This window comes from Scyliorhinus torazame, chromosome 13 (genome assembly GCF_047496885.1).
Source record: "Scyliorhinus torazame isolate Kashiwa2021f chromosome 13, sScyTor2.1, whole genome shotgun sequence".
NCBI classification, from domain to species: Eukaryota; Metazoa; Chordata; class Chondrichthyes; order Carcharhiniformes; family Scyliorhinidae; genus Scyliorhinus; species Scyliorhinus torazame.
Genome location: NC_092719.1, coordinates 184,014,744 through 184,033,862, shown reverse-complemented (window position 1 = coordinate 184,033,862; position 19,119 = coordinate 184,014,744). Strand labels below are relative to the sequence as shown.

General features: G+C 44.2%; 1 protein-coding gene across 2 annotated transcripts in view; it reads right to left on the bottom strand.

Moving 5' to 3' along the window:
• Nucleotides 1–19,119, bottom strand: part of iqsec1b (IQ motif and Sec7 domain ArfGEF 1b) — a 659,149-nt gene that overhangs the window by 496,705 nt on the left and 143,325 nt on the right. The gene's annotated exons all lie outside the window — the stretch shown is intronic.

Genomic DNA, 19,119 nt, shown 5'->3' with positions numbered 1-19,119 from the left:
CTGAAACAAGACTTTTTATTCAACATTAGTACAATTGAATGCATACAATACAATTGACAATTTATAACACGGAACATCAAATGAAAGACTAAATCTAGATATGGAATAGGAATAACGCTTCCAAGATTATTTTTTTTTAAAAAATGAACAATTTGGGTTTGGGTTTTTACCCCTCCCCCACTAAAATTGGATCAAAAATGCATGTAAATCCACTGCAAGAGAATACACACTTGGGGCTAAAATAAAATCATGGTATTAATTTTAGTGTTAGAAATTGAGTGTAATGAACAAAGTGATTTCTGACGGGAATTCAATTCTTCAATAATACATGCATACTCCCACTGAAGTGCAATGTTAAAAAGAATTCATATACACATTAACTGCATCCTTAGCATAATCTTCCTCATGGAATTTCAGACAGCATTATCCTGCTGACTTCCTATTAAAAGGTGTAAATGTATGAGCTACGGATTGATAACAGACTACAAACAATCACACATTCTTTTTCTAAAGAGGGCATGCAATGTGTTAAGGAAAATCAATTCCAACAAGGACAGTACGTATAACTGCACTAAAAACTTAATGTAAAACATCAACAGAAGCAGCACGTAGGAACACGTGAATACTATGGCAAAATAAATTTAAATGTTTGAAGGTGGACTTCCGGTGACGGCGGGTGGGAGGCAGCCGCACACTGGAGGGCACCCACTCGGGAATAGGGTTTTCGGAGTTTTAACGCCCGGTCCCAGGGGCAATGGAGGCTGAAAAGACTGTAAGAAGACACAAGGAGGAGAAATGTCCAAGTTTGGGAGAAAAACTGGCATGAAAAAGGGGGTTAATGGAAGTCCGCCAGTGAGTGAAAACATCAGCGTAGGAACTGTAAGGAAAGCGGAGGTTGGAGCACCAGGGGAGGCCGCATCGCTCACAGCAGAAGAAATGACCACGGTGATGGCTGTGGAACTTGAAAAACAGTTCACAAAACACATGGAAGCAATGAAGAAGGAGATGGGGCGGTATTGAAAGTGCTGGTGGAGGAGGCGATTACCCCGGTGAGGGCGGCAGTATCAAGCGTAGCAGCGGAGGTGCGGGATCAAGGTGAGACACTGAAGGAAGTGGAAGAGGCATTATCGCAGCACAGTGATCAACTCACCTCGATGGGGAAAGAGTTGCGGAGGGTGATAGAGACCAACAAGGGTCTGCGAGTCAAAACGGAAAACCTGGAAAACAGATCCAGGCAACAGAATCGGAGGATTGTGGGTCTGCCTGAACGGGTGGAAGGCCCGAGGCCGACGGAGTATTTTTCCACGATGTTGGCGAAGCTATTGGGGAAGGGGGACGATCCCTCCCGATATGAAGTGGATCGGGCTCATTGGTCGCAGAGGCCTATACCAAAGGCGTGTGAGCCGCCAAGAGTAGTAACTCTGCGCTTCCGTAGTTATAGCGTGAAGGAGAAAGTCCTGTGCTGGGCAAAGCAGAAGCGGGTGGTGCAGTGGGCTGGAGCTGGTATACGCATATACCAGGACTTTACGGTGGTGCTGGCTAGGAGGCGGGCTGCCTTCAGCTGGGTGAAGAAGGCACTGTACATCAGCAAGGTGCAGTGCGGCATAGTATTTCCAGCTAAGTTGAGGGTGACCTACAAATCCAAGGACTTTTATTTTGGGACGGCGGAAGCAGCGGAGGAGTTTGCGAAGGCAGAAGGACTGTGGCAGAATTGAGAAATGGTCGTGTACCGATATAGCCTCATGTAATTTTATTTTTTCACTGCATGTTGGTGTATGTACTAAATGAGTCGATGCTGTATTTGTTTGGACAAGGGAAAAGATGAGACTTTCATTTGCAATGATGGTTCTTTGGGGCTTGGGTTTATATGCGGGCGTTGTGCGCTAAAGGGGATTACTTGGTTCTCCCGGGACAGGGGGAAGGAAACCCAGGTGGGGGCCTCCATGCTGGCCGGCTTAGGCCGGCCAGTGAACGGGAGCGAGGTGGGGGGGGGGGGGGGAGGGGGCTGCGGCCATCGGAGCCTGGTAGAACAGGTTTCGGTGAATCTAGCCGGGGTGAAAAGCTGGGGGAAGGAAGAGAGATTGGGGGGGGGGGGGGGGGGGAGGAGTTTACACGAGGAAGTGGAGGGGAGGAGTCTGGGGGGGGGGGGGTGTCTACAATTCATGGGTGTCATTCACGGTACTCTTCCGGGGATTGGATGGCATTGAATGTTGCGCGGGGGGGGGGGGGTATATGTCAATGGTGACCGTAGGCGATTCCTGAATACTTTTTCTTTCTTCCTTTTTTTCTCCATCTTGGGAGGGTTTGTTTTATTTGATGCTTATATTGTCAGGTGGGTCGTTGTTTGGGGGGGGGGGGGGGGGGGAGGATGGGATCGTTGTTGTTGGTAGGGGGATTGACATTGTATTCGTTACCGTTTACGGTTTGTTGGTGGGGTGTAAATTCTGAAGAAAATGTGAAAATGGAGAATAAAAATATTTATTTTAAAAAATGTTGAAAGGTACTTTTGTAATGATGGGAGATATTTTGTTTAGAACTACTAAGCATAGGTTTTACAAATGCCCTTTTGCACGACAAAAAAACTTCCACAGCAACATTATTTGGGGGGGAAAATGTTTTACTGTATCCATTGACTGTTTTGTGCATTTCGCCCCAGCCTGGATCAAAATTTAACTTACACTTAAATCTACTGGGCCCCGTTTATACTTCCGACCCAAAATCAAAATCATGGTTTAGGCGGAAACTGAATCGCCAAACATCGCTGTTATTTGTGGATTAAATTTTCAAACTGACATGAGGGGCCTTGGCAAATGCCTCTTCAGAATTCAACTATCTGCACCTGTTGGATTACCTCCATTACTATCTTAGATACCCCGTGAAAAGAACTCCTGCATGTTTGTAAGTAATTCTACATCCAGAACCATACTGATACTTCTGTTTTTTAAACTGCAATCCTGTAGAATGCCCTTGGGTGTTTTTCCATGTAGGAATACTTAGCTTAGAATTACTAGATTTGTGCCTTGCTCTTTTAAAAAAAAATATACTGCAACTCTGTTTGTTACCATCCAAACCTTCGTACATACAGTAGTTATGGAGCTCTGAAATATATCAAAACGTATCCAAACCTTCGTACATACAGTAGTTATGGAGCCCTGAAATATATCAAAACGTCACAAATTCTCACTTTGTTGTCATTTAATTCCTTGAGAATATGTCTTTTTTAATATAAGACCATCACATCATACAACATATTTTGCTGGTATGGTAAAGATGTGCTCAAATTTGCCAGGCTCAGCCGGATACAATTTAAGGTCGTTCACCGGGCTCACATGACAGTGGCCCGGATGAGCAGATTCTTTGGGGTGGAGGACAGGTTCGCAAAATGTGCGGGAGGACCGGCGAACCATGTCCACATGTTTTGGACATGTCCAAAGCTTAGGGGATTTTGGCAGGGGTTTGCAGACGTCATGGCCACGGTGTTAAAAACAAAGGTGGCGCTGAGTCCAGAGGTGGCGATTTTCGGGGTGTCAGAAGACCCGGGAATCCAGGAGGAGAAAGAGGCATACGCTCTGGCCTTTGCTTCCCTGGTAGCCCGGAGACGGATACTATTAACTTGGAGGGACTCAAAGCCCCCGAAGTCGGAGACCTGGCTATCGGACATGGCTAGCTTTCTCTGTTTGGAGAAAATTAAGTTTGCCTTGAGAGGGTCACCATTAGGGTTCACCTGGAGGTGCCAACCGTTCGTCAACTTCTTCGCGGAAAATTGTCAGCAGACCGGGGGGGGGGGTAGTAGTTTAGATTCGAGTAGGGAGTCAAGGGTGGGACCTGTACGAGAGGTAAATGGCTTTTGCACTATATTTATGGTTTCATGTATATTGTTTATTTTGTTGTTGTCACTATGCCAAAAATACCTCAATAAAATGTTTATTTTTAAAAAAGATGTGCTCAAATCAAGTACATGCAATTATGGTTGAAGTGGAGTGAATAGAGAAAATGTTTGAGCCAAATTAATTGCAGATTGCTGTTAGCAAACGTTGCAGATTGACAATTCAAAATTTCCAGTTCCATTTCTGAACAACTCAACATGAAATGACCCGAATATTTGTAAAAAGAAAGTACTTTTGCTAATAGAATTCTGACAAGATCGAAACAGTTTAGAAATGACAAGTCCCCATGTAGCTCATCACCCTACTGCACAAATACTTGTTGACATGCAACTGCATCAAGTGCAAACAAAATGTCATCCAGCACCAGTTAGTATAGCTTCAGCTCATCTGTGCTACCATTTGGAAGGAGACAGAATAAATAATTACCAAAGTAATATTTATATTTATACGTCACATCATACAAAACATCTCACTGTTACTTTGCAAAACTGTAGAGACTAATATAAGCAGAATGCATGTGTTTATGTTTAAAATGTCCTAACCAATCACAATGTGAGAATGGTCAAGACAGGAATGAACTCCATGAAACACTTACGGGTGAAATTCGATTACCACTCCGGTGGGAAGTTTGACAGCTGGGGTGGGGGTGGGGGGAGCTTCCACCTTTCCACTTTTGTCCAGTGTGTGTGTGTGTGTGTGTGTGTGTGTATGTATGTATGTATGTATGTGTTGGAAAGAGCCCTTGTTGAATGGCACTTGATGCCTAATCGATCCTGGATCAGGAAAGAGGGGCACTGCCAAGAGCTGCTCACCCATTTTCTCTCTTCCCACACAACTCTTGCTGCCGCCGCACCTCGCCCTGATCCCACCATCACTGGGTTCCTTGGCAATTCTAGGCCTTGGGTCCATTACTGGCAGCAGCCACCAGTTCCTGGCGACAATGCCGAGCAATGAAGAGCTGCCTGCCTCTGATTGGTTCTCAATGGGTGGGACCTCTGCTCTCAGGGTCCTTGAACCCTGAGGAAGGCATGCCGCTGCCCAGTTAAGTGAGTGATTTGCACGTCCATTGGCACGTCCTGTGGCAACTCTCCCAAAAAGAAGCAACAGAGGTCCCACTTACTGGGGAGCTCAGCAGATAGTGAGGCCCCCGTCACTCACATTAAATTCCACCCCAAGTGGGATGCATTTAAGACTATCCAAATCACAGGTTTTCAATGCATTCACAAACATTCTTCACTCTCAGTACCATGTGATAATCTATAAAAATAAGCCATAAAACAATTTCTTAGCATAGAACCTACATCCCAATATCTTTGTAATATATCATTGCAGTCAACATTCCAAAAATTACATTAGTAATTTATCTACTGTATATCAAAGTACACTTTTTAAAAGTAGCATTGTTTCCTTGCCTACACAAACCAAGCTTACACAAAGTGCTTGGCACAGGAATTTGTACAATGGCCTTCTAATCAAATTTTCAAGAACACCCTACTTTTCAGAGACCTGTGCGTTTGGAGCCAGATAGGGTAAAGGATGCAGATTTCCTTCCCTGAAAAGGACATTAGGGAGCCAGGTGAATTTTTACTGCAATCAATGACAGTTGCTATGACCGGCAATCAAAATCCATCTTACTTAAATTCCACCAGCTCCCCTAGCAAGATTTAAACCCATGCATTAGTATGGGCATCTGTATTATAATAACATTATCATTAGGGAAAAAACCCCATGGCGTTCTACACTGATGTGAGAAATAAGAGGATGATCAGAGTGAGAGTAGTGCCGATCAGGGATAGTGAAGGGAATTTGTGTCTAGCGTCGGAGGAGAAAGGGGAGGCCCTAAATGAATATTTTACTTCCGTATTCACTAGAGAGAGGGTCCTTGTTGCTCATGAGAACAGCGTGAACCAGGTTAATAGACTCGAACAGGTTGATATTAAGAAGGAGAATGTGCTGGAAAGTTTGAAAAACATCAGGATACACAAGTTCCCTGGGCCTGACGGGGTATACCAAAGATTACTACGGGAAGCGAGGGAGGAGATTGCTGCGCCGTTGGCGATGATCTTTGCGTCCTCACTCTCCACTGGAGTAGTACTGGATGATTGGAGGGAGGTGAATGTGCTCCCCTGTTCAAGAAAGGGAATAGGGAAATCCCTAGAACTACAGACCAGTCAGTCTTACATCTCACGTTTGTGAGCAAAATATTGGAAAGGATTCTGAGAGATAGGATTTATGATTATTCAGAAAAACGTAGTTTGATTAAAGACAGTCAGCATGCTTTTGTGAGGGGCAGGTCATGCCGCACAAGCCTCATTGAATTCTTTGAGTATGTGGCGAGACACATTGATGAAGGTCGGGCAGTGGCTGTGGTGTATATGGATTTCAGCAAGGCATTTGATAAGGTTCCCCATGGTAGGCTCATTCAGAAAGTTAGGGGGCATGGGATACAGGAAGATTTGGCTGTTTAGATACAGAATTGGCTGGCCGAAAGAAGACAGCGAGTGGCAGTGGATGGAAAGTATTCCGCCTGGAGGTCAGTGACCAGTGGTGTCCCGCAGGGATCTGTTCTGGGACCTCTGCTCTTTGTGGTTTTTATAAGTGACTTGGATGAGAAAATGGGAGGGTGGGTTAGTAAGTTTGCCGATGACAAGAAGGTTGATGGTGTTGTAGATAGTGTTGAGGGCTGTTGGAGGTTACAACAGAGCATGCAGAGCTGGGCTGAGAAGTGGCAGATGGAGTTCAACCTTGATGAATGTGAAGTGATTAATTTTGGAAGGTCGAATTTGAATGCTGAAAACAGGGTTAAAGGCAGGATTCTTGGAAGTGTGGAGGAAGAGAGGGATCTTGGGGTCCACGTACATAGATCCCTCAAAGTTGCCACCCAGGTTGATAGGGTTGTTAAGAAGGCGTATGGTGTGTTGGCTTTCATTAACAGGTGGATTGCGTTTTAAGAGCCGCGAGGTTTTGCTGCAGTTTTATAAAACCCTAGTTAGAATATTGGAATTTGGAATATTGTGTCCAGTTCTGGTCGCCTCCTTATAGGAAGGATGTGGATGCTTTGGAGAACATGCAGAGGAGATTTACCAGGATGCTGCCTGGATTGGAGGGCATGTCTTATGAATAAAAGTTGAGAGAGCTAGGGTTTTTCTCACTAGAGTGAAGGAGGAAGAGAGGTGACTTGATAGAGGTGTACAAGGAGAAGAGAGGCATGGATAGGGTGGATAGCCAGAGACTTTTCCCCAGGGCGGAAATGGTTGGCATGAGGGGACATAGTTTTTAAGGTGAATGGAAGAAGGTATAGGGGAGATGTCAGAGGTAGGTTCTTTACACAGACAGTGGTGGGTGCATGGAATGCACTTCCAGCAGAGGTGGTGGAGTCAGAGTCATTAGGGACATTTAAGCGACTCTTGGACAGGCACATGGAGAGCAGTAAATTGATTGTAGGTTGATCGTAGATTAGGATAACTGGTCGGCACAACATCGTGGGCCGAAGGGCCTGTACTGTTCGATGTTCTATGTACTGTTAGATTTTGGAATTTTTCACTATATTTCCACAGGATGAATTTGGAAAGAGTTACAGTTAAGTAATGTGCTTGAAATTAAATCTGGATCCTTGCTCTTTACAGCCATGGTTTACTGTTAAGACAAAAAAGAAGAGTTAGGCGGCATGGCGGTGCAGTGGTTAGCACTGCTGCCTCACGGCGCCGAGGACCTGGGTTCGATCCCAGCCCCAGGTCACAGCCCGTGTGGAGTTTGCACATTCTCCCAGTGTCTGCGTGGGTCTCACCCCCACAACGCAAAGATGTGCAGGGTAGGTGAATTGGCCACGCTAAATTGCCCCTTAATTGGAAAAAAATAATTGTGCGCTCAAAAGTTGTTGTTCATTAGTCAGGCATTGATTTTAGTCAAGCAAGTTTGTCAAATTTATAGGACATCGTTGCTCGTAGTGTCTCATTTATAAGTAGCCTAGGAGTTATTTGGCTTAATCCAGTCCCGTAAATAACGTCATTTTTTTCCGAAACCGATGGAGCCATAAGGGTGAAGAAGAAAAATGCACACAGGCATCGTCAATCCCACTGGGCAGGATTCTCCGGTCTCATCCGTGGTGGGATCCGTTGTGAGCAGGAATGCAAAATTTGGCATTCCGGCCAGAACTCCTCAACTTGCAGCTGCACCAGAAAATTCCAGCTACAAATGAGGACAGATGATTTCGGCCATTAGATCTCGAGAGGACGCGCAAATTTGATGCGCTCATCCAAGTCAGAACCAAAAGGCTAACCAGAAAAATACAGGCCAAGTCACCTGATGAATATAGGACAGTGCATCAAACTAGGTTCCTGTTTAGGTGATCAACTGATATTAATTGAATTCAGCATGGAATATTACTTGATAAATTCACTTGCTGCCTAAGCACCTTATGAAATTCAAATCCACCCTTGTCTCAAGAGTTTTCAATATACCCTTAGAAATAAACTGGAGAATAACACACAAGAGTGCTTGAAAGACAAGAAATGCAGTTCAGATAATTAAGGAATACTAGTGTTAAAATCCAATCTACCCAAAATATATTATTGCATAATTAGATAATGGTCTTAAAACTCCAAAACAGCATCATGTTTGGGCAACTTATAGGAGTGACCAGTGCAAGGTGGCCAAGGGTCAGGTTGGCTGTAAAATGCTCTCAAAAACATGTAATGCTAAAACTTCCAGTAATACTTGGTAAATTGGCGCTGTATGTGACTTCACAATCCTGCCTGTGGTTTTTTTTTTTTCCTTTTACGACATAGTATTGGCCAATTAGGTGTACGGGAGAACTGACATAGCAAGATGAGAAGCTGTGGGTTGTTTCGCAAAAGTGGAACTTGAGCCGCCAAGAACATGGGTCAGAGCAAGGTCAAGCAAGGGTGAGGGTGACTGGCAAAAGAGGAGAAATGGCATCTCTTCAAGGCCAAGGTGATTGGTGCCTCATCAGTAACCTTCAAGGACACCACGTCACCAGCGCAAAGAGATGCCCCTGTGCACTGTAACAGCTGTGCCCAATAGATGTCCTAAATTAGAACATGTAAGCAAGTGTCAGAAGATTAAAACCAGAGCAAGCAGGTACAGTGTACATCATTTCTGTAAGAGGATAATGGGATTTTGGGTGTAACCCAGTGGTTTCTATAGTTCAAAAAAAGACTATGAAAACATGCTGAACCAAAAGGAGTCCCAATGAACAATAAGACTAGGAGACTTCAGGAAAATTCAAGAGACATCTGGAAGACTGACCAGACGCGAGAAGAAACAAACACAGCTGCAAATTATGCCCAAGGCCAAACGGGATAATAAGAGGAGGAGGACTGAATTGTACTCTGGAAACTACCACTCAAATAATACCGCTCAACTAGTACAATTTAAGTTTGATGCATATGGAATAAATTAGAAGGCATTGTTGTATTTGGTGCTGGGGAATGAAGTGGGTCAAGTGGATCAAGTATCTGAGCAGAACACTTGGATAAGTGTTCATCACGTTTTGATTAGTAATGGAGATGGTAAAGAGCAAAAATCAATCTAAAGTTGAACTTCAAACAAGAAGAGGGCCGACTTCAATAGAATGAGGGGCGATCTAGCCTGGGTAAAATGGAACAAAAGATTGACAGAGAAAAGAACTAACTTAGTGGGGGGAATTTGAGGGGGAATTTAAGGAAGAGACGTTTCAAGTGCATTTCAAGGAGGGGAAGGTAGGGGGACCAAAACCAGAGCTCATTAGATGGTGAGTGATATAGATAGTGATTGCATGGTCAGGTGAAGTCCTCAGGCTAAAGCAGGTTGAGAGGGAGCGTGAAGAGGAAAATATGACTGGCAAGGAGAGAATGAGGATAAAATGGCAACTCTATTTAAAAGATGCCTGGATGAAAAAGGCTAAAAGTCTTCCACCGGCTAAAAGTCTTCCACCGGCTAAAAGTCTTCCACCGGCTAAAAGTCTTCCACCGGCTAAAAGTCTTCCACCGGCTAAAAGTCTTCCACCAGCACGTAGATAATAAGTGAACTTTAAGAGGGGAGGCGGGTCCAATAGGGCCAAATAGGTGATATGCGCTTAAAGGCACAAAGCAAGATGAGAGTACATCACAACTACCTTCCATTGCGGTTTACTACGTAAGAGAATGCTGGCTAAATATCAATAGGAACAAAAATGGTAGAGGTAATGGACAGGAAGAAAATTGTCAGGCAGGATGTACTGGAAAATCTGGCTATGCTTACAGGGATAGGGCTGAACTTAACGGCTTGCATTCCAAGTTTAAAAGAGGAAGTGGGGGTGGAAGGCCTTAGCCATAATCTTCTAATCTTCCTTTAATATGGGAGAGTTGCCGAAGGATTGGAAAGTGGAAAATGTGACAACCCTTATTCAAGGAAGAGTGCAAGAACATTCCTCGCAAGTACAAACCAGTCAGTTTAACATCAGTGGTGGGCAAGATTTTAAAAACTATAATCAGGAACAAATAATTAACAGGCACTTGGAGAGGCTTGATTCAATTAAGAAGAGCCAGCACAGATGTGTAAACAGCAGATCATGTTTGATGAATCTAATTGAATTTTTTTTAATGAAGTAAGAGGGATGTCAAAGGGAATACCATAGATATTGTCTATATCAATTTTAAGTAACCATTCGACAATTCACCACAAAAAGCTGGCTAATAAAATTGACGCTCATGGAATAAGAGTCATGTAAGCTTGGATGAAAAATTGATTTCAGGTTAGAAAATAGCAAATCGTGATAAGTCCTGGGGCCGAGAAAGGGCAGAAAAGTGGCAAATGGTATTCAACCCAGAGAAGAAGTGTGAGATGATGCATTTGGGGATGCCAAACAAGGCAACGGATTACACAATAAAATGGGAGAATAATGAGAGGTGCAGAAGAAGTGAGAGACCGTGGAGTGAATGTCCCTAAAAGTAGCAGCACAGGTTGAGAAAGTAGTTAAGCATATGGAATCCTTTCATTTGTTCGCCCAGGTACAGAATACAAGAGTAGGGAAGTTATTTCGGCCACGAGTACGGTGTGCAGTTCTGGTTACCACATTACAGAAAAGCTTTAATTCCGCTAGAGGAGATTTATAAGGATGTCGCAGGGCTGGAAAATTACAGCCATGGCGAAAGGTGGTTGCACCCCTTGGAATAGGAGGAGGTGACAAGTGAGAGGCAGCATGGTTTTGTGAAGGGGAGGTCGTGTCTCACTAACTTGATAGAGTTTTTCGAGGAGGTCACAAAGATGATTGATGCAGGTAGGGCAGTAGATGTTGTCTATATGGACTTCAGTAAGGCCTTTGACAAGGTCCCTCATGGTAGACTAATACAAAAGGTGAAGTCACACGGGATCAGGGGTGAGCTGGCAAGGTGGATACAGAACTGGCTAGGTCATAGAAGGCAGAGAGTAGCAATGGAAGGATGCTTTTCTAATTGGAGGGCTGTGACCAGTGGTGTTCCGCAGGGATCAGTGCTGGGACCTTTGCTGTTTGTAGTATATATAAATGATTTGGAGGAAAATGTAACTGGTCTGATTAGTAAGTTTGCAGACGACACAAAGGTTAGTGGAATTGCGGATAGCGGTGAGGACTGTCAGAGGATACAGCAGGATTTAGATTGTTTGGAGACTTGGGCAGAGAGATGGCAGATGGAGTTTAATCCGGACAAATGTGAGGTAATGCATTTTGGAAGGTCTAATGCAAGTAGGGAATATACAGTGAATGGTAGAACCCTCAAGGGTATTGAAAGTCAGAGAGATCTAGGACTACAGGTCCACAGGTCACTGAAAGGGGCAACACAGGTGGAGAAGGTAGTCAAGAAGGCATACGGCATGCTTGCCTTCATTGGCCAGGGCATTGAGTATAAGAATTGGCAAGTCATGTTGCAGCTGTATAGAACCTTAGTTAGGCCACACTTGGAGTATAGTGTTCAATTCTGGTCGCCACACTACCAGAAGGATGTGGAGGCTTTAGAGAGGGTGTAGAAGAGATTTACCAGAATGTTGCCTGGTATGGAGGGCATTAGCTTTGAGGAGCGGTTGAATAAACTCGGTTTGTTCTCACTGGAACGACGGAGGTTGAGGGGCGACCTGATAGAGGTCTACAAAATTATGAGGGGCATAGACAGAGTGGATAGTCAGAGGCTTTTCCCCAGAGTAGAGGGGTCAATTACTAGGGGGCATAGGTTTAAGGTGCGAGGGGCAAGGTTTAGAGTAGATGTACGAGGAAAGTTTTTTTTTTTTTTTTAAACAGGGTAGTGGGTGCCTGGAACTCGCTACCGGAGGGGGTGGTGGAAGCAGGGACGATAGTGACATTTAAGGGGCATCTTGACAAATACATGAATAGGATGGGAATAGAGGGATACTGACCCAGGAAGTGCAGAAGATTGTAATTTAGTCGGGCAGCATGGTCGGCATGGGCTTGGAGGGCCGAAGGGCCTGTTCCTGTGCTGTACATTTCTTTGTTCTAGATTTGAGATTTACAAAATTGGGAGGGGTCTGGTAGAATGAATGTGAAGGGCCTATTTACTTTAGCAGAGAGGGCAGCAACTATTAGGCATAAGAAAAGTGACTGGTAGCACTATTCCAGCGATGAGGATTTTGTTTTTCACCCTGAGGGTTCTGGGGGTCTGGAACTCTCTGCCTGAAAAGGATAGCAGATGCAGAAACCATCAACTCCATTTAAATGATGCCTAAATAGGCACCTCTGGTGCCATCACTTGCAGAGCTACAGGCCAAATGCTGGAAGTGGGATTCAGCTGGGTGGCTCATTTTTCAACCAGCGCACTCGCGCTCGGTCAAGTGGCCTCTTTCTGTGCCAGAAACTTTCTATGATTCTTTGGAATTTAATAGAGGAGAGATGGTGCATTTTGTCAGGAGATAGGGAATAAAGACTGAATGGCACAGTTTTAAGGAATATGCAAGCACAAGGGACCTGGTGGTTTGTCTGTGTCGATATTTGAACGGTGACAGGACATATTGAGAGTGTCGTTACCAAAGCTTGTGGGATTTTGAACTTCACAAATAGAGGTAGGAGTACAAAGTCATGGCAGTTATGTTGAACCTTCAGAAACCTGCGGTTAGGCCATAAGTACAGCAGTGTGTCCAGTTCTGGTCACCAAACTAAGAATCCGTACAATCCCTTCAGTGGAGAAGGAGGCCATTTGTTTTTTTGAATTTGCACTAACTCTCCGAACGAGCACTCGAAGCTAGGCCTAGCCCCCCCCCATCCTACCCCTGTAACCCCGTGCAGTGATCAATGCCAATCCACCTAACCTGCACATCTTTGGACTGTGGGAGGAAACTGGAGCGCCTGGAGGAAACCTATGCCGACATGGGGAGAACGTGCCAACTCCAAATAGACAATCACCCAAGGGTGTGAGGGTCCTGGAGCGAATGCACAGGACAACTACCAGAATGGTTACAGTGTTGAGGAAGACTTAGCTAAAGAGGTTAGGTGCGAGAAGCTACAATTGTTCTCCTTAGAACAGAGAACATTGAGGAAAGATTTGTTGGAGGTGTTCAAGATTATGAATAGTTTGGATAAAGGCTGACAAGGCCAAATTGTTCACATTAATTGATGGTACAAGGGCAGCATGCTGGCGCACTGGTTAGCACTGCTGCCTCACAGCGTTGAGCACACTGGTTCGATCTCAGTCCAAAGTCACTGTCTGTGTGGAGTATTGACATTCTCCTCGTGCCTGCATGGGTCTCACCCCACAACCCAAAAAGATGTTCAAGGTAGGTGGATTGGCCATGCTAAATTGCCCCTTAATTGGAAAAAAGAAAAAAAATTAACAGATGATACAAGCGCTAGAGGACACAGATCTAATGTTTTGATCAAGAGGTGCAAGGGTGAAATGCGAGGAAGAATTTTTTTTTCATGCTGTGAGTGGTCATGACCTGGAACTCCACGTCTCCATTTCCAACACTCTCATAGGCAATCATCGATTTCAAAAAGAAATTAGATAGGCATTTGAAGGAAATAAACATGAAGTACTGCGGGGTATGGTGGAAAAGTGGGGCTGATTAGATTGCTCTCTAGAGAGCATGGACTCGATGAGTCAATTGCACTCGTGCTGTGCCAAATGGCTTTATGACTCTTGAATCACTGTCACTGCTATGGGTCAACATCAAATTATTGAAAGTCAAGGTTTGACCAGAACCACTGAGCAGAAGGGAAGATGAAAGGCTGACCCAAACTTTGTAACACCTACGGAACAACGTTCCATGCGCCTACGTAAGTATTTCTTTATATCACCAATTTACCCATACATAAACTAGCTCAAGAAAATCTCTTCCGACCAAAATTCTCGACAGCAGTTTCCACATGACCCGAGTCAGTAGTTTGACTAGAGTGGCGGAATCAGATTCCATAGATTAATGCAGGTGATTTAACTGGAATATTCTGGTGAAAATTACATTTATCCAAAATTTATACTTCACATCTTAAATGTGCAGATTCGTATGATTATAAAAAGGTGTTTTATATGTTTTGATTACTTATTGAGCTGGAATGGAAAACTTAGAATTCCAAAACCTGATCAACGGAGTACAGAATGGAAATATATTTACCCTGCATACCACTTGGTTCAACAAAGGTTTGTGTGCTACTGTTAAGAGTTTTGTGATGCATCTAATGAGATGGGGGTTGGGTGGAGTCCACCTCCCAAGTCGGCCAGAAGCTGACTGGCCCCATGCCAATCTGCCCCCAGCCATAACATGATGTCGACGGGATAAATTGGAGAGGAGTGAGGCTTCCGCCCATCACTTGGGAGGAAGTCATGCTCTGGGGATTGGTCAGCCAATCTGACTGGCTGGCAGCCCCATAATTCCCGGCAGCACCAGAGCTCATTCGTGACTGCTGCCGGGACTACAGGAAGAAGGTCAAAGGGGGACATGACTGCTCAGAGAAGGCAAGTCCTGACAAAGAGGTGGGGAGTAGCAGATGATGCAGGCCCTTTTTAAAGGCAGGAAAGAAGGGTAAGGGCACCTCATCCGGGGGGGGGGGGGGGGGGGGGGGCATGCACTGGGGGCACCCCACCCCCCCCGAATGAGGTGCCCTTACCCTTCTTTCCTGCCTTTAAAAAGGGCCTGCCGATCCCCACCAGACTGCCCATACCAACTGTGTTATGTCATGGGCAACACATCACTCAGGGCACGAGCCCTGGATTAATTGTTTGTTTACATGTGGCAGACTGCCCGCCAATTTTAGCGCATGCCTACTTTGCATATTAAGGGAATGAGCTGGCCACGTGTCCTATTGCACGTGTGCCCGCCCCACCCCAACCCTCTGCAGAAAACAAGCTCAGCAGGGGCATATAAAATCATGCTCTTTATTTCCTTTAGCTTCACATATTTCAAATAACCCCAAATCAAAATCTTTCCCAACATGTCCTTAAGAAAGTCCAAACCTAATCCACTGTCCATTAATCAACTACACCTAAAGACTATTAGTACATAAACCAATAGAGAAAAAAAGCCAATGTAAAAGACAGCAAATTCCTTTGTAACATCCACCTTTCCAGTCCTACTGCTTAGCAATTGAATTCTGTAGTCTCCATGCTATTTTATCTTTATTTCCAAAGAACCCAAGAAACCAGGCAGATATTGACAATATCATTATGCTTTCGGATGTCATCACATATAGATTTAGAGGGTTTAAAAATGTGTGATTCATACAATTCTTCATTTGGAAAGTAATACCCCTTCAAATTGACGATACCAAAGAGAAGTGAGACACCACACTTTAAAAATGCCATCCAAGCATAAATGGGTATTTAAAATACATTGCTGATTATTTGCGATTTCCAGCTGAATCAACATCTTCTATAATGATTGACAGGCAAAAATAACTCATGGTAATTTCTTATTTCAATCTTCATGTTCGGAAAGCCATAGGTCTTCAGATAGCCAGAAACAAAACTTTACTCACTAGACTATCAGTGACAAAACCTAAAAAATACAGGTAAAAATACAGGACAAAACATAAAAATAACCAAAAACAGATCCAGCATGTTGTTTCTAAGACTGAAAAAAAAAAATTTGCTGACTCCTTCACTGAAAATATTTGCCTGAAGCAGAATGATATTCTCTCAAAGGCTGGTCAGTCAGAGATACAAAATGTCTATTCCAGTTTGTGTCATTATCACAAGCAGAACAACAGGATAAAAATGATGCATCCTTTGATAGTAAACAGCAGGCAGAGCTCTAAATTGCCAGGAGACATCGTATTGCATCTACAACAAAAGACTTTTTGCAGTGCACAAACATCCTGTGACTAGACATTAGAAATAAACCAGCGCCCACTTCTGGACTCTCTCGCTCGTGGTAGCGGTCATGTAAAATATATTGGGAGTTCTTAAACGCCAACAAATACGGGATAAAAATATTTTCTGAATGGTTCAGAATTCATAGCCATTCCCAAAGTCTGTGTTTTTATTGTTCCTCACCTTCTCACTTTTGCCCTCCCAGTTGCTTAAATCCTTTGTGCAGCAAAACAGTTTCAGAGAGAAAGGGCAAGCAATCGATTCTCAAGATTCATCAATAATATTGTATAACATGGTAGCATATTCCAGCAATAGTACTGAAGACTTGTGCTCCAGAAGTAGCCGCACCCCTTGCCAAACTGTTCCAATTGGAGTCATACCTGGCACAAAAGAAGATTGTTGTGGTGTTTGGAGGTCAATCAACTCCAGGAGTTGCGGGAGTTCCTCAAATTGAGCAGTCCGAGGTCCAACCATCTTCACTGCTTCATCAATGATCTCCCTTCCATAAGGTCAGAAGTGGGATGTTCACGGATGACTGCACAATGTTCAGCATCATTTTTTGGGGACCTCTTTATTGAGAAGGGTCTCCCCGAGCCTGGAGGAGCTAGAGGAGAGTTTGAACTACCGGGTGGAAATGGGTTCCGGTACCTGCAGGTACGGGATTTTGTCCAGAGGCAGGTCCCGAGCTTTCCTCACCTCCCACTAAGGGGACTACAGGATAAAGGTGTTGTCTAAAACAGGGGTTGGGAGAAAGAAGAGAGGCTGGCGTTTTGGCCTTGGCCTCCCTGATGGCCCGGAGACAGATTTTGCTGTGATGGAGGGACTCGGAGCCTCCAAAGACAGGAGTTTGAAGATAGGCATGGGAGTGACGATTAAGGGCAGGGAATCTAATGTCTGGGCAGTTAGGGTTTAGGACTGGGGGGAGTTGGGTGTGTTATTGTGGGGTTATTGTGTGTTGGATCTCTGTTGTTTAAAAGGTTAAAATTATAAATGCCTCAATAAAATATTTTCTAAAAACAAAAATTGTTCAGCATCATTCGCAACTTCTCAAATAATGAAGCAGTCCATGTCCAAAAGCAGCAGGACCTGTACAATACCCAGGCTTGGACTGTCAAGAGCCAAGTTACATTCTCGCCACACAAGCGCCAGGCAATGACCATCTCTTACAAAAAAAAAAGGATCTAACCATAGCCCCTTGACAGTCAATGGCATTACCATCACTGAATCCCACAGAACCAACATCCTGGGGGTAACCATTGATCAGAAACAGAACTGGACGAGCCATATTAATAACTGGCCACCAGAGCAGGTCAAAGGCTAGGAATGCTACAGCGAGTTACTCACCTCCTGACCCCACCCCACCCCCCCAAAAGCTTGTCCTCCAACTACACTCCTAACACATACCTTGTAATGAAATACTCCCCACTTCCCTAAATGAGTGCAGCTCCAACAACACTCAAGAAGCTGGACAACATCCAGGGAAAAGTAGCTCACTTAATTATTTAATTAACACAACAGTAAAGAGGGACATTAGCCTGGACAATGTAGAATCTGTATGGGTGGAGCTGCGGAACACCAAAAGGGCAAAACTGTTAGCGGGAGTTTGTACAGACCAAACAGTAGTTGAGGATGGGGATGGCATCAAACAGGAAATTAGAGTCACCTGCAGTAAGGGCATTGCAGTTATTCTGGGTGACTTCAATCTGCATATTGATTGGGCTAATCAAACTGGAAACAAAGCGATGGAGGAGGATTTCCTGGAATGTATAAGGGTATTGTGCAATGAGGAAGGATTAATTAGCAATGTTGGGGTGCGAGATCCTTTAGGGGAGAGTGACCATAATATGGTAGAATTCTTCATTAAGATGAAGAGTGACACAGTTAAGTCTGAGACTAGGGTCCTGAACATAAAGAAAGCTAGCATTGATGGTATGAGGCGTGCATTGGCTAGGATAAGCTAGCAATGGATACTTAAGATGCAGACAATGGATAGGCAATGGCAGACATTTAGAGAACACATGGATGAACTTCAACAATTGTACATCCCTGTCTGGCACAAGAGTAAGACGGGAAAGGTTGCGCTGGCCCCGTGGGGGACAGAATAGGTCGCACCCGGGCCCAGTTCACGCAGTTGTGAAACTCAATGGCGTTCACGACGACGCAAACACTTGGGCTCCATTTGGGAGAATCGCCCTGGAGGCATATAAATTGGTCAGAAAAAGCAGCAAGCCTGAGGACAGGGGAGTAATTTAAAATTCAGCAGAGGACGACGGAGGGTTTAATTCAGTAGGGGAAAATAGAATACAAGTGTAACCTTGCAGAAAACATAAAAAGTGACTGAAAAAGCTTCTATAGATATGTGAAGAGAAAAAGACTGGTGAAGACAAATGTAGGTCCTATACAGTTAGAACCAGGTGAATTCATAATGGGCAAAGAGACGGAAGACCAGTTGAACAAATAATTTGGATCGGTCTTCACCAAGGAAGACACAAAATAAACTTCTGGAAATACTAGGGACACAGGGTCCAGCATGAAGGAGGAACTGAAGGAAATTTAGTCAGGAAATTGTATTGGGGGAAATTGGTGGGATTAAAACCCGATAGGTCCGCCACAGGGTCTGATGTTCTGCATCCCAGAGTACGCAAGGAAGTGGCCCTAGAAATAGTGGATGCATTGATGATCATTTCCCAGCAGTTCCAATGGATTGGAGGGTAGCTAATGTAATCCCACTTTTTTTTTTTTTTAGAAAGGAGGGAGAGTAAACAGGGAATTATAGACCGGTTAGCCTGACATCAATGGTGGGGAAAATGTTGGAGTCAATTATTAAGGATAAAATAATTGAGCATTTGGAAAACGGGAACAGGATCAGTCCCAAGTCAGCATGGATTATCTTAAGGGAAACCATGCTTGACAAAAATTTCTAGAATTTTGTGAGGATGTGACCAGTACAGTGGACAAGGGTGAAC